Source organism: Manis pentadactyla, unplaced genomic scaffold (assembly GCF_030020395.1).
Source record: "Manis pentadactyla isolate mManPen7 unplaced genomic scaffold, mManPen7.hap1 scaffold_507, whole genome shotgun sequence".
Classification (NCBI taxonomy): domain Eukaryota; kingdom Metazoa; phylum Chordata; class Mammalia; order Pholidota; family Manidae; genus Manis; species Manis pentadactyla.
This window is the reverse complement of record NW_026644894.1, coordinates 48,232-62,344: the sequence shown is the minus strand read 5'-3', so window position 1 is coordinate 62,344 and position 14,113 is coordinate 48,232. Positions and strand designations below refer to the sequence as shown.

Sequence of the window (14,113 nt, the reverse complement as noted above, 5' to 3'; positions counted from 1 at the left end):
AACTTCCTGAAAACTAGGTCTGTTGTACACATTAATTCAGTAATGTACCAAAGATCATGGCTTATCATTTCTTAGTGTCCCCTTTTAGATAATTTCAAGACTCTAAATTGGAGAAGGATTATTTTACTGTCGAAAGGATGATTGTAAGCGTTAGGAAAATAACTTGTGTTGTTTTGTACATGTTGCAGCATTCTTTAGTGTGATTTTAGGGTCAGTGAGTCAAGTAACTCCTTGATTCTTAAGAGTGCCTTTTGTCCATTTGTAGGTACTTATTTGTAGTGTTTTGGCTTTGAGAATATTTCTGTTTTTTTCTTACCACATCTTAAACCATGTAAGTAGTGAATTTTTTTGAGTCTACTTTGAAAATCGCTTCTTGTTACCATGTATTCAAAGTTTCTTGCCATAATGAGATCAGCTAAGTAGATGTTGAGTCAACTTCCTAATTCCAGGGAAGAAGATGGGAAAAAAAATCCAACAGTGTAGAATGTATTATAGTTGATATGTTACCTGTTAGCATTCTGGACAGTGTCTTAGATTAAAGCCTGAGCTGTAAGTGTTACTTGTTTGAGGGGGAGAGTTAACTGGTACTGCATTGTCTCTGTGTCCTTAAGGAGAGGACAATGACTGAAACATTCTTAGACCAAATATATGTTAAAGCCCCATGCTTTAACATGTCCTTTGAGGCAAACTCCATGAAGGAGAAAGTGAGATCGCAAACTGTTGCTGATTTTTAGAAGGATAAAAAATATGTAAACCACCTATTTATTTAATCATAATAGTTCTGGTCAGTTATTCTACAGCTTTCAGCGTATTCAGGTCTTCAGGGGCACCCAGCCGAAAGAGTTGCAAATTGAACTGGAAAGCTGATTGTGTGACCTTGAAGGTCATTGCTTAGAATTGAAAATTCTCTAAAAAGTAATTTAGTTAATAGGAGGAAGGCACTGTTTTGGAAAGTGCTATCTTGGGTTCTGAAGCTGTGAAAATAAGTGGAAGGAGTGCAGGATGAAAACCATTGAAAGGAACAGGCAAGTGTGTGAGAGATTTCTCATAAAGGAGCTTCTGTCTCTGATACTCCACTTCCACTGTGTACCTGGATTTCCTCTGGGGTTCTTTTTTACAGGATCACTTTTATTCTAACCATACCCCTGCTGCTCCAGCTTGCTCCTTTAAAAAAAGAAAAGTCAAATTCATGTCCTGCATCTAAGGTAGGGGTAGCTATAAATAAGATTTTGTAACTGGAGAGTAAATCTTGCCTCTTTCAAATGCTGCCAGGATATGATTATCTCTGAAATATATGAAGTAGAAGAATACATTTTCCTCTCCATGTAAATCTGCATGTCACCTTTGCCTGGAATAATATTTTGATATATCTCCCCCAACTTTTATTTTTCTTTCCCTTCCCCCCCATTGCAGGTCACAGCTCTTGGAACTTGCTTAGAGTGATTAGTACTCTGTCTCTAGAGTACTAGTTAGACTGTGGTATCAGATATAGGCCTAGAGTTCATATTTAAGCACTACCCCTTTCTGGCTATATTGAGTAAGCAAGTCACAGAATTTCTCTAACCCCATTTATAAATTAATTTTTAAAACCTGTTTTCTTTATCTGTAATAAGTGGATTTTGATAGCAGCTACATCAGAGTTGCTGTGAGCATGAATGGTGCACAGTAAGTCTTCAATAAACTTTAGCTATCATTGTCTTTTTGTACAACTCATTCTATTAAGTATAGGTCAGAATGCAAATTGCTTACTTTAAAGGACATTCAGCAGGCTCCAAGGGTTCATAGAAGTACTAAATTGAAGAGAAGTCTAGTTAAGGCAGAGAAAGATTTGTCTAGTTTTGAGTGTGATTTTATATGTATCTTCTGGCAAGATGAAATATAAAATATTATTTTTACTCTATGGATGTGTTCTTTTGTAGCCTAGATGCCAACTTTTTATAAATCGACCAATGTACTGAAGAAACTCACTTAAGAAAACCTATTTGAAAATCCATTTTTAAAGCAAAACTTGCTTTAGAAACCCTTTCTTTCTTGGGAAGTCTAGTTTTTCACTGTTGTCTTCATGTTCTTTTAGTATTTCCTAAGAAAAATGGCAATTTTCTAGGGGGAAAAATACTAACATGTGTTAGTTACAGTTCAAATTCAGAGTGATGGTTCAAGTAAAAGAGAGAACTTTGTTTTAATATATGGTATCAAGGCAGTTACTGCAAGGGTTTGATTTGTTCTTTGTGATACTGATTTATTTTTTGGAGGCTTTCTAGGAAGAGGAAGTAAATCTTAAGTTTCAATTTTAATTTTAAAGTTTATTTTTTTAAATTGGCAATATAAAAAGAAAATCAACAATATAGGTACTAGGATATAGTACAAAAATCTGGAGAAACAGAGTATAAACATTGACAATTGAATCATCCTGTATACCCTAGTTAGCCATCCAGTTGCTGTCTTGAAGTCAGTTTCTTTCTTTTTCTACTTAAAATTCAGTGTAACTGGCTTATTTTAAGTTTCCAGGAAAGACTGAGAGAAACATGGCTTATTGACCAGGAGAACTCTAAGCAGTCTCTTATGAGCCTGCTTTGGTACATTTCTGAAAATGTAACAGCCTGAATGTGAAGATGTGGAGATGAAAGGGAGAAGGTAGAGCTTTGTTATTGGGGGGGGGGGTACATCTTTCTGGTAGATCATTGGCTCAGTGACCATTTGGCAGTGATCTCCTTTTCTCAGTGAAGGCTTTTCTAAACATGATCTTGTAATCTGGTTTCTCTGGATCTTTTCATTAGACTTACATTTCCCTATTCCCTTTCTTGTTTTAATGTGATAATAAGCAGAAATCGCCTGTTTTACCACCAGAACATATGCTTTATTAGCTGCATTATATACTTGGTTTAATTTCCAGTTGCCTGTGATACTAACAGAGGGATTCTAATGCTTCATTCCTTTCAGCCACTGCTTTTTTTAATTACCCCAATTTTCACTTTTTCTTCTATGTCTCCTATTAATAGACCTTATGTTTAACTTAAAAAAAAAACACCATTAAAGGTTTTGGCTGGCAGCAATAGTAAATGTGGTAGGATGTTTTATTTTGGACAACTGGTTACCAAGACTGGGCATATGTTGGCAGCAATAGATGAAAACAATATTTGGTCTTCCTGTATGACATTTTGATCCTTTATCCTGTAATTGAATCTATCAAGTGTATCATGCATGGGAAATAAAATAACCTTTTTCCTGCGTGTAAAGCACTGAAATGATGGAGGGGATTATTCTTTCACTCTTTATGCCTTTAGTTTTCACTAAATGCCATCTTGATGGCGGAGTCAGCAAATAAAAATTAAGTCAGAAAACAACTTCATATATGCTACCATGTCATAGGTGGACTAGTTGTTTCTTCCCAATTTGTCTTAATAACAAAAATACTGTATCCATAACCATATTTACCACAAGTCGTTGATTTCTCATCTTGCAATTTTTGTTGTGATCATAAAATTATAGCTAAAGATGATTCTATTTGTGGCATTATCATTCACACAATAATGGATATTGCTATAAATGTATTATTCAGCTAAAAAGTCATATTCTCTCGACACTTACTTTCTAGGTAAAAACATGCTAGAATAAACCGCCGGCTACCTAGATAATACGGGTATTCAAATAGTTAAATTGTGGCCAATATCTTTCTTTTCTTTCCAGCAAAAGGATAATCACACAACTCTTAGTTTCTCAAGCTTTTTACAAGGGACTTTAGCAAGAACTACAATGAGCTGACATTTTTGAGAATTTTTTTTTTTTGAGAAGATGGGTTTTTATTTCTTCTTTAAAAAATAAATAAATACAATGAATACACTGGCAGAGAGTGTCTTTGATATATGTAAGTAATTACTGAAGCTGCTCTCTCCCCTCATGTCTCATTTGTACTTAAGAATATTTATATTTAGCCTTACCTTGCTATTTTTAGTAACAACTGGGAGCCTCACAGCAAACATGGTTTTAAATTGACTTGTACAGGACCGTTGTGTAGTTTTTCTGTTGTTTTATTTTTAGGTGTTGTTGGAGTTTTTAAGTTAAACATTGATTGGTTGTAGATTTGTCAGTTATATTAAAAACCTATAATTTTGGGAAAACTTAAAATTTGTTTTCATTTCATTTTGTTTATTTTGCAGCTTATGTGGATTCCTAGATCTGTAAGTCAGGATACAAGTATAGTTTTTAAATTTGGTAGCAATTTTTCATTTATTGTACTTCCTGAAAGGAGGATACAGTTGAGATACCATAATCACTGATTCTAAGATGCCAGTGATTGTAAGATGCATTGATATTTTCTGTGGTACCTGGAAAGAAAAATACTTCCTATTAAACTTACATGCTATTGATTACAAAAGGCATCCCAGTTTGAGGTGTGAATGTAAAAAATTTCAACTTACCCTTAATTAATTATGCTGTTATTATCACCTTAAATTTGCACAAGGCTTTGTAGATGCGCTTATACATATGTCATCTGATTTTATCTTCAAACTAAAATCGATGTTTGGATTAAATTATTCCCAGTTTTCAGATGAGGAAACTGAATTTCACAGAGATTGAAGGTTTGTGGCAATCCTGCATCAAGCAAGTCTTTCAGCACCATTTGTCCAACACCATTTGCTCACTTTATGTCTCTGTTGTCATGTTTGGCAATTCTTGCAATATTTCAAACTTTTTCATTATTATTATATTTGTTATGGTGATCTGTGACAAACTTGCCAAAAGCTTAGATGTGGTTAGAATATTTTTTAACAATAAAGTATTTTTTAATTAAGACATACACATTTTTTTAATGCTATGCTACACTTAATAAACTGCAGTATATGTAACATAACTTTTATATGCACTGAGAAACCAAAAAATTCATTCGACTCAGTTTATTTCAGTGTTCACCTTGGTGCAGTCACTGAGCTAAGGTGTGCTTGTATGTTTTGAAAGCAGTTTTATCTGTTTATGCTGCCTGTGGAAATGTTCAGGAATAGTAATGACTTGATATCTATAAAGTGAGTTAGAGAAGGTTAAGTATTTGTCTGTAGATGTACTGTTTTTGGTAAATCAAAGTCTTACCTGCTTCTTTCCCAGGTGGTGGCTAATGCTGTAGCAGCATTATCTGAAATCAGTGAATCTCACCCAAATAGCAACTTACTTGATCTGAACCCACAGAACATTAATAAGCTGCTGACAGCCCTGAATGAGTGCACCGAATGGGGCCAGATTTTCATCCTGGACTGCCTGTCTAATTACAACCCTAAAGATGACCGGGAGGCTCAGAGGTCAGTCTGTTTGCCTGCATGGTGTCTGGGAGTCTTGTCTGATTGAACAAGTTCTAGTGTCTGTATGAGAATAAGGGTCTGTTATGTTGAGGAAGATCAGTGGCTTATGGGATAGATACTGCTGTCCTCGTGGTACTTTCTCATTCAATTTAGGAACATTTTAGGTGGTGGAGTAAACCATGAAAAAATAGCTTTTCTTAAGCAGTGTGTGTTTTTCATTTCTTATGTGAGCAGTACAGTTGATTTCTCCTAAAATCTGCCTCATCGTGGTCTCACATCTCCATACAGCGGTTCCTGGCCATTTGACAAACAACGGTTTCTGAGTGTCTCATTGTAGTGACAAACTTTCACTCTGTCAGGTACATAGTAAGTGGCTTGATAGGAATTAATTGATCTGAGCTATACCTGTAATTTAGTACTAGGTAAAGTGTGTTTGCACCACACACACAAAAAATTTCTATATTTAAAGTATTACAATAGATACAGAAATCAAAGCACTCTGAATTTAGAGAAGATTTTTAAAGGTACACCTGGATTGTTCTCAGCCCTTTGCTCCTTTCATGTTACAAATTTTCTCTATCAGAAATGAACTCCTACTAAATTTCATATACACATACTCACATTTTAGTTTACAGAGTTGGAATCTTCACCAATTTTTATGAGCATTTTATGTATATAGGCATTGTAGTAGGCAAAGTACTTCTGAAGAAATATTGGCTTTGTATTAAAGCTGACATATTTTAATTATGGTAGATAAGAACCTTCCTTGCCTGGCTGAAGCTCAAGCTACTATAACGTAAGTGCTCTTCACTTGTCTGGGAAATTGTTCCCTCTGGACTTCACTAAAGTTTACCTTGATAGATCCTTTCACTCATTGAAAGTACAAGTATCTTCTGGAAAGAACTTTACGATGATAAAATTTTATTTTCTGTTGGTCATTGACATCTCACACTTAATTACTCAGCAAATATTTTTTGAGTCCATGCTCTTCTAGGCCCTGAGGATATAGAAGTGGATGGGCAGAAATTGTAGCCCTCCTGGAACACTTATTCTGAGGGATGGGGACAGAAGTACATATTATATGTATATATAGTAGAATACGTAATATGTCAGATGATGATAAGTGCTAAGAAGAAAGGTAAAGCAGGGAAAGATCTAAGCGATACTGGCCACTTGGGACTAGTCAGGGAAGGCCTTCCTGAGCAGGTGGCATTTGTATAAAGACCTGAAGGAGGTCAAGGAATTTAGTCAAGTAGATCTAGGAGGAAAGGAGAGAAACAGTTTATCTTGTATCCTTAACTGAATATAGGTAACTAGCTGCTCATGTTGCATAAGAGCTATAAAAGATTAATTTCTGAAGAACGCTCGAAAGATAACTCAGTATTCAAGATTTCGTAAGGCATGTAAGTGTACGTGGCAGGAGCTAAGACAAGGAGAAAAGGTTGAGAGAATATTTCAGTGCTTCTGTTAAAAAAACAAACAAAAACCCTTTGAAAGATTCTCTTATTCTGAAGACAAGCAGTTGGGTAGTTTTCTCTGTCAACCCACTTCTTCCTGCATCTTACAATGAAACCTTCAGCCACACTTGGATGGTATCTCTCACTATGAAATAATACTCAGAATGCTTAATTTGACTTCCTGTATGTTGAGGAGAAATAGGCTGTGAGGCAGGGAGCTCTTACATAATAAGGGGACACAGAACTCTGAAAAGGAAGGTAAATAGTGTGAGCTTCAAGTGTTTGGTTTAGTAGCCAGTTTCCTTCCAGTTTGAATATCCCTTATTGTTGATTTCCTAAAGTCTACCACTGTACATGCTCTGCCTGTAGTTTGCTGGCTTTGCAGTATTGGATCCCAGTTTTATTACCTATGCTTGGAACTTTGACTTATCTAATTGATTCTTTAAGTTCCTATACTTGGGCCATGGAACTCTGACACATTATAGACTGGATTAAGCACAGAAATTATAACTCAAGCTGTTAATCTTCCTTTTCTGCCCTCAGCATCTGTGAGCGGGTAGCTCCCCGACTATCTCATGCCAACTCAGCAGTGGTGCTTTCAGCAGTAAAAGTCCTAATGAAATTTCTAGAGTTATTACCTAAGGACTCTGACTACTACAATATGCTGCTGAAGAAGTTGGCCCCTCCACTTGTCACTTTACTGTCTGGGGAGCCAGAGGTGCAGTACGTCGCCCTGAGGAACATCAACCTAATTGTCCAGAAAAGGTTGGGAAAAAATGAACTAGTGATGATTTAAGTGTTTATCATTTTGAATTAAACTGAATATCGATATATAAAGAGGCAATTGTTAAGCTGTGTTTAATGTATGGAAATGAAAATGTGTGGCCGAGCAACTTGCTCAGAGTCAGCAGGGCATTGATTTCAGAGTGTTCCTGTAATAAATGCTTGGTGTTGCTCTCCAGTTGGGTTTGTTTTCTGAGGGCCTCTTAATGGTATCCTAGCTACTGCCTGCTTAATATGGAGCAGGCCATTATCTGGAGGCAGATTGTCATTCTCCCAGCAATTCTTTTTGGCAGTATATATCCTGACCATTAAAAAGGCTAAAATAGTCTGCCAAATAGACAGTTAAAGGGATGTAGAGGAAGTTTGTGGGTTTTTCCCTGGGGCGAGTGGATAGGGAGCAGAGAGGCACAGCTTAGGTATCAATACAGACTTAGTAGGATATATCAATATATGTCTCACTTTTCTTATCTCGGGTTTCTTCATTCCACAGGCCTGAAATCTTGAAGCAGGAAATCAAAGTCTTCTTTGTGAAGTACAATGACCCTATCTATGTTAAACTAGAGAAGTTGGACATAATGATTCACTTGGCATCCCAAGCCAACATTGCTCAGGTGGGATCTAAAGCAGACTCAAATTATTTATAGTGACTTAGATCTTAAGGTCTGGCTTTCAGAAAAAGGTAGACCATGAAATTGCTGTTTGAAAATGCTTAGTCATTGTCCACTTCTGGATTTTTACCAGGTTCTAGCAGAACTGAAGGAGTATGCCACAGAGGTGGATGTTGACTTTGTTCGCAAAGCTGTGCGGGCCATTGGGAGGTGCGCCATCAAGGTGGAGGCAAGTGTCTGGTGGTAGCTCTGATCACTTCAGGGGATTCTGAGTATTCACTCCTTTCTTTAAAATACATTTTTAAAGTTTATTAAAGGAATAAAGGACATAGTTAAAATATTAAAGAACTTTTAGTAAAAAGCAGGTGTCCCTGGTCCCTCCCCTGCCAGAGAGAATCATTTTGACTGTTTCTCATTTTAGTTGTTTTGATTATTTCTGTATCTCTAATATGTTTGTGTTTTACTTTTTGATTTACCAATTATAGACATTGTCTATTAACTTTCTGCTATGACGTAAGCAACTTAGTTCATATATCCTACCATTCCTACTTCTACCCTCCTATTCTCTGGTATAGTTATACCATGAAATTTATGTTCCTTTATTGATTATCCTTATAAATTGAGATAATACACCTATATCTCTTGTTCTGTCAACTGTAGTCCTGCAAAACAGTATGCATACTGTGACTGTAAATATGTAGAGTCACCACAGTACACATAATAGTTATTTTCTTACACAGACTTCTTTTTCTCAAGTTTTATGATGGCCTCTTTTTCTTGAATTGTGTGTCTTCATTCTAACCCTATCTTCAACCAGCTTTTCAAGCTTATATCAAATCTGTATAAACATTTTGTCCTAGTCCCTTTGAGCTTCTAGTCCTCTGTCCTCTCTCTTCTTCCAGTCTGGCTGATTGCTTTCTTGGCCTCTGCACAGCCATCATTCCATACAGCCTCTCTTCATTGCTGTTTCTTGTCATTGGTACGTTTTTGTAGTGATCCCTTTTTTTGTGGTTGTAGTAGGTTCTCAGTCTGGGATATGAATTGTTGTTTGTTTCTGCAGTTTGAATTGAATCATCTGGGGTATTATATGGGTGACGTTTTCTTGTGTATATATATAGCTTTTCAATTAAGGTGTTTACCATGCATATAGTAAATTGCAGCCCATTTATATTAAGAATGAGATGACAGAAAGTTCACTAGGATTTCTGTGCACCTGTAGGTAACACTTTGTATTCGCAGGTTTTCTGCTTTAGGGCAGGGAGTTGATCTTGGTAGTCCTGGAGCCTCTCTGTGGTCTTACAGGGCCGATTGGTTTCTAGCTTGGTTGCAGCCTTCCAGTAGGTATATGAGCTACAACTTGCATTGCCCTGCTTCATCAGTCACCAGTCCTCCACTTGTTTTTCCTCATTCAGAAATTTGTTGAAAATATTGATGGCCTCTATTCACTGTGATTGGTAGATTCAGAACTCTGTATTTGTTCTTACTCCTTGACTGTGTGCAGTTCTGCTTAGATTCAGTGTTGGACCATGTGATTTCTCAAGGATCCTAAACTAATTTGTGCAGTATGTCCAGCCAGGACTTCATGAGAAAAAAAGGAAACATCCTGTGTCAAAGAAGCTTCTATGAAAGCCCAGTTCCTAATTGCCCTTCCTTGTTTTTATTCAACTCAGTGATTCTTCATTAGTTAACCACTGATACATCATTTAGTAAACTAGCTGTTACAGCAAGGAGTTAATTAATCCTCTCTCCTCCTGGTTCTTCTCAGTTGCTTCAGATTCTTAATACAGTTCTGTCACTCCATTTCAGAAATGGGAAAGTCTGTTACATCTTTTTTTTTATTACCACACTTCACATACTTACCTGTCTTTTTTCTTTTTCTTACTGAGGTATAACCACCTACTTAAGGTAGATAGTTTTCAAAAGAATTGTGGTAGCTTAAGAGTTTCTTTTTGCTTTTCACTGCCACACTGTCATTGTCTTACTGATCTCTGATAAAGTTGTAAAGAGTTGTACAAGATTATATCCAAAGTTAAAGAGATTTTTCTACCCCTGGAATTAACGATGGCCTCATGTATTGGAAATGATGGCCTCATGATGGAAATTGTTTTCAAAACATTTATATTCCTGGAGGCCATTGGTGCCATGATTGTCACTAATGGAAAAGTTGTCATAATGTGGAAGAGATAAGCTTTTCTTAATTTTTTATTAAAGTATCATTGATACACCATTTTATTTTGGTTTCAAATACACAGCACCGTGGTTGAACATTTATTTACATTATTAAGTCCTCACCCCGTCCGGTGCAGTCACTGTCCACCAACATAGTAAGATGTTTCAGCATCATGAACTACTTTCCGTGCTGTACTACTAGCCAGTGACAAACCTATATTGTGATTGTGAATTATTGTGCCCCTAATCTCTGCCCCCCGCCCCAACCTCTTACCCTTGCTAACCACTATTCCCTTCTCGGTGTGTATGAGCCTATTGCTATTTTGTTCCTTCTGTTTTGCTTTGTTTTTATACTCCACAAATGAGTGAAATCATTTGGTATTTGTCTTTCTCCACCTGGCTTATTTAACGGAGCGTAATACCCTCTAGCTCCATTCATGTCGTTGCAAATGGTAGGATTTTTCTTTTTATGTCTGAATAATAATCCATTGTGTATGTACCACATCTTCTTTATCCATTCATCTTTTGATGAACACTTAGGTTGCTTCCATATCTTGGCTATAGCAAATAGTATGGCAAAAAACATAGGGGTGCATATCTCCTTTTGAATCCAGGATCTTGTTTTCTTTGGGTAAATTCCTAGAAGTGGAATTCCTGGGTCAAATGGTTTTTCTATTTTTAGTTTTTTAAGGAACTTCCAAACTGCTTTCCAGTGGTTGTATCCATTTGCATTCCCACCAACAGTGTAGGAGGGTTCCCCTTTCTCTGCATCCTCACCAGCATTTGCTGTTCCTTGTCTTTTAGATAGTAGCCATTCTAATGGGTGGGAGGTGGTATCTCATTGTGGTTTTAATTTGCCATTTCACTGATGATTAGCGATGTGGAGCATCTTTTCGTGTGACTGTTGGCCATTTGAATTTCTTTGGAGAACTGTCTGTTCATATCCTCTCTACTTTTCTTAATTGAGTTACTTGTTTTTTGGGTGTTGGGGGCGTATAATTTCTTTTTGGATGTTAATCCCTTATTGAATAATTGCTTACAAGTATATTCTCCCATACTATAGGATGCCTTTTTGTTCTGCTGATGGTACCGTTTGCTGTACAGAAGTCTTTTAGTTTGATGTAGTCCCATTTGTTCATTTTTTATTTTGTTTCCCTTGACTGAGGAGATGTGTTCAGGAAAAAGTTGCTGATGTTTATATCTAAGAGATTTTTGCCTAAGTTTTCTTCTGAAAGTTTTATGGTTTCATGACTTACATTCAGGTCTTTTTGATCCAGAAGAGATAAGCTTTTGATGGCTTTCACTTCTTCCTATGACTCAGGGCTCCGTGGTGGGAAAATGAAAGTATGTGAAGAATGAATTTTCTCTGGAAAGTTGAGATCAGCCTTCAAAAGTCGTGCCTTTTTTCTAGTGCCCCGTTAGCTTTGGTTACTTGGATTTGCCTGCAAAGTTTTTGTAGAACTGTTTCAATTATGAAAGTTACCAGTTGGAAAGAGTTACCTAGTCCCCCAAACACAGTGGTTGGGAAAGGATAGGCAATGATTGCCTTGGGATAGAGGGACACGACCCAGCCAGAGAACTGTGACAGACTTGCTGTACAGCTTCTAAACTGAGCTTCTGCTTTCTCTCAGGGCCTCTTTCTCTTTTTTTCAAATGCACAGTAGGTTTCAGAGATATGACAAATGAGAAAAAAGGAATTTTCATTTAGTACTTAGCTAAGAGAACTAGGCCTATTGGAAAGTTTATGTGTCTTTAAGAGTTGGAGTTATATTTTTATCATAACTGTAAGTTCAGGTGTGTCTGCAAGTATACTGAGGTGAGGAAAATGCATTAAGTTGTTTAAGTTAAAGATCAAGCAGTATGCTGTTGAGTCAATAAATAATACCGAAAAAGCAATCCCATAGTACTGTTTTTTTATTCCAGTAACTTTTGCCTTTTTGTTTTTTTTTAATGGGTTTTACTCCCCCACCCCCAGCTTTACGGAGATATGATTTACAAGTTAAAGTTGTATGTATGTACAGTGCATACCTATTTCTTTAAGGAGAGAAGCAAACCCCTCTCCGTTCTTAATCTTCTAGATAAAATCAAATTATTTTATTTAAAATAATTTAAGGCACTAAGTTAAGACCAGGAGTTCCTTACTTCTTCGTTTTCTGTTCTTTGGTGTTCACTATTTCTTATTTGTATAGATTAAGATAAGATACTGATTTATGTCTTATCCCTTAAGTCAGAAATAAACAACATTTTCATTTTTTCCTATTAGGAAAGTCATATGTGTTTACTACATAGGGTGATAAAATAAGACAAGTCGAAATAGAACACACTGCTTTCTCTTTACCCCCATCCGTGTTCCATCTCCCAGAGATGATATAGGCTTGATTTTAAACCTTGGTTTATATAGTTCTCCATGCATGGGTGTATTTTTTCCAAAAGTGAAATCATCCTACAAATGCTATTAACTTTTGTAGTTTGCTTTTTTCACTTATTATACATGGACATTTTCCCATGTTACCAATAACATTTTGTGTCAGTTTTAGTGGTATAGACAAAATGTGTGATTGCTTCATAATTTATTTAGCCTTTCCCTTATTGTAGGACTGTAAAGTTGTTCTGCTCTTTTTCCCAATAATGGTGTAAGGAGGATCCTTGTAGTCAAGTCCTTGATTTCTAGTTGAGGTGAACATATTTAAAATCCTTTTTTATTAAAGATATTAACCCTTCCTTTTTTTAGCAGTTATTTTCCCAATTTGTTTTCCTTTGGATTTCATTTAACTTCTTAATGCACAGATGTTTACATTTGTTTATGTAGGGAGTTCTCAGTTTTTTTCTCAATGGTATCTCCATGGCACACCCTACAAAGTAGTCTTTTTCACTTTAAAGTTAGGGGCACCTTTATTTTCCAGTTTTATGGCAGTGATTTTTTTTTACACTTAAAGAGGTTTTTGATAATTAAAATAGAAATAATTTTGCTAAAAGATATGAATGTGAGGATCAAACCCCAGAACAAATCATTCTTTTCTTACTGTTATGAAATATCTTAATCATATACTAAATTTTATATGTGTGTATATGTTTCTTTGTTTTTGGGGCTTTTCATATCTCCAGTGATTAGATGTTGATTTTGCTCCTCTGCCATCCTGCTTTAATGGTAATTTTTTTCAAAATCAAAAGCAATATGATTTTGATGACAGTTTGTTCAAAAATTATTAGCCCAGACTTAAAATGTTTTTTAAATGCATCATGGGAAATGGTTTTTTGTTTGTATTTATAATAATGATACTAAGGGCTCTCTAAATGTTAGCTTTATATCAAGCCCTGTGCTAAGCACTTATTAGCATTATTTAACTTGTGAAAATTTAAACCTTACAGAAGCCTATATTCTACATACTTTATAATTCATCATAACTTCTATATTTAATTTTCCTGTTTTGCTGTTGTAATAACAGCACAGGAATTACTTGCTGAAAATGAATTAAGTAGAATCCAAAAATAGCGAATATAGAAAAGGTGGCAGAGTCATTTCATGATGCAACAGAATCATCCTATATATGACTTTGTGTAAATAGCCTCAGCTGCAATTTTGTTTTCATTAAATGGCTTGGAGTGGTTGAAGTTATTATGGTATCCGTGACTGTAATGGGGTATGTGGTGGGGACTTGATAATGGGGGGAGTCTAATAACCATAACATTGCTCATGTAATTCTACATTAATGATATAAAAAAAAAGTTATTGTTCCTTTAAAAGATTTTATTACAGAAATTTCAGGCATACAGTAATGTAAAATTGATTAATCAGTTCTCATGT

At 35.9% G+C, this 14,113-nt stretch overlaps 1 pseudogene; it reads left to right on the top strand.

The window, feature by feature from the left end:
• Nucleotides 1–5,100: 5,100 nt before the first annotated feature.
• The window catches only part of LOC130682437 (AP-2 complex subunit beta-like), a 37,193-nt pseudogene continuing 28,180 nt past the window's right edge, over nt 5,101–14,113 (top strand).